Genomic DNA, 2,500 nt, shown 5'->3' on the forward strand with positions numbered 1-2,500 from the left:
CTGTTTACTAGGTAGCCCGGCCCCCCTCGCGATTTGATTGGCCCTGTCATCGGATAACTTTCAGCCTCGCAGAACGACCGGGGTCCGCTAGACTGCCCCCGGGAGCAAATTCAATTTGCGGTCGCTAGGGGCGTCTAGATTTCTAGGCTACGCCCTGCCCACAGTTATTACAGTTATCATCACAAAAATCTCAGGAGGACATCTTCGGACTCTGAAATTGACAGAATGATTGATTAAAGCAACACTCCGTTTTTTTTGACACAGGACCTCATTTCCGAGTCAGCCAGAGTGTTAGAAGTGTGTCCAGATCGTTTTTTTGAAATTCCATGCAGTCATTTCCATGCAGTCATAAAACCACAGGTCGATGTTGCTAAGCTAGCGCAAGTGATCCACTTTTGTTAGCATGACCCAAAAAAGCAGTCTTAACAAGTTCAATAAACACTCAAAGCACGTCAATTACTTCGCCAGGCTATCGACACAAAGACCCAAGTTGATAGAGAGATTTAGGGAGTAAACCAACCTTAGAATTACATTGCTCACCCAGCAACTTGTACTTCCTGATTTGGCAGTCGCGGACTGATATCTAACACCAATTTTACCGGTTCCCACTGTCAAGTTTGTTTTGAGCGCAGCTGTCTGCTAGAACTACAATCAGACGAACCCTGATCATAAGAAAGAATGGCAATGGTCGGAGAACCCGACGCTTTTGATGACGAGGACGAGCAAATTCAGAAGCATACCTGTATGCGCCGGAATATACTGCATTAGAGTTTAGATGGATTTGAAAAGGTCCGAACGAGAGCGCGCTTCTGTATGAGGCAGCCACTGAAACTGTAGCCGGAACAGAATAACAGGGGATTGGTGTTGTGTCAGTGCAAGGCATTTGGAGACAGAAGAAGAATGTTTTGCTGCCGAGTTGGGACTTAGTTTCCCCACAGATGCAAGAGATTGAGATTGCATCGTTCCATATAGTCTAGATGCCACAGCACATGTCGAGATGTGTGCATAACGGAGCACCAGGACTTGTATCTCAATCGTGGAGTGCTAGAAACATTCTTCTCAGTCGAGAAAAAATACCTGGACCTGCTGGACCCAATGGCCAGTTGTCAATGCGGTAAGTTATCAAAACATTTTGTGAGTTGTTCCCCAGTTGAAGAACGAAGCTGCCACGTAAGTTTATGTAAACAGTGTAACTAGCAATGAAGGCACACTAGCCGTATCACGTAGGCTAAAGCACAGCAAAGGTTTTAGGTAACGTTAGCTAAATCATCATCAGTAAACACTGCTACAGTGACAGCAGCAGAATGCCTGTGTAAGCTTGTAGGACAAACATGATCTTCGGAGACTGTTGGTATCACAGTGGCTGTGGCACACCAGGGATTGGGAAGGTGAATGGCACCGCAGATGTTTTCAGACTTTTCTTTGCGGCTATTCTGATTGACTTTATGAAGTCATCAGGGCTGAAGTGATCACTGCAGATCACCCTGTTACGTAGCGTCTGATGTGTTTATTATCTCTTGCAGATTGGAGCTAGTTTTGTTCTTTCCGGGTTCAGGAAAAGAATGAGAACGTTTCTGTATGGGCTCTATTGTCGCAATTTTATATGCACATTTATTTACCATGTTGCCACGTTGTTGGTTTATAATCCATACATTAAAATACGCAGTAATGTAGAGTATTGTAGAACTAGCTGGCGTCTCACTGTTGAAGTGGGTTTACATCTGATCACAGCTGTCGAGAGCAAGGTAAAATTCCGCTGACTAGGAGAAACTAGTTCACCTTATTACAAAAATCCATGTAAGGCCAGGTCAGTTTTATTTGAAACAGTATTCTATCACCACAAACCTTCACATCCACAGCCTGGCATAATAATTGATGTGATTTGATTGCTTATTGAATTTGTTAAGACTGATTTTTTGGGTCATGCTAGCAAAGGTGGATCACTTGCGCTAGCCTAGCAACATCGACCTGCGGTTTTACAAGGACTGCATGGAATTTCAAAAAAAACGATCTGGACACACTTCTAACACTCTGGTTGACTCGGAAATGAAGTCCTGTGTCCAAAAAACCGGAGTGTTGCTTTAAGCTGTCTTGAAACAGGAACAAAGTTTGCAGCAAAGACGGCAAATAGAAAGTGAGCTCATATCTCAGCAACAGCTAGCCTACCGGTACTTGAATCAGAACCCAATTTTATACCCATGATCAACACTATCCCCAGAGGATAACGATTCAGCACATGCATGAAGGGAAGCGCACGCTTGAAGGGCACCAAATGCAAGACGGGCAAGCATAGCCAGCATTTTCTGTGAGGACATGCAATCTGGTGTATTACATGTTCTTGCTTCTTCTCCACTGACACTCCTTATGCATACCTCTCCAACTTCCTTTGCCTCCCACAGATGCAACCCCCACCCACCCTCACCTCCCACCTCCCTCTCTCTCTCCTCCACTGGTATTTTTTCTTTTGTATTTTCTGGAGGGCTCTGTATAGCTTATCTCT

The sequence above is a fragment of the Engraulis encrasicolus genome, chromosome 18 (assembly GCF_034702125.1).
Source record: "Engraulis encrasicolus isolate BLACKSEA-1 chromosome 18, IST_EnEncr_1.0, whole genome shotgun sequence".
Lineage (NCBI taxonomy): Eukaryota > Metazoa > Chordata > Actinopteri > Clupeiformes > Engraulidae > Engraulis > Engraulis encrasicolus.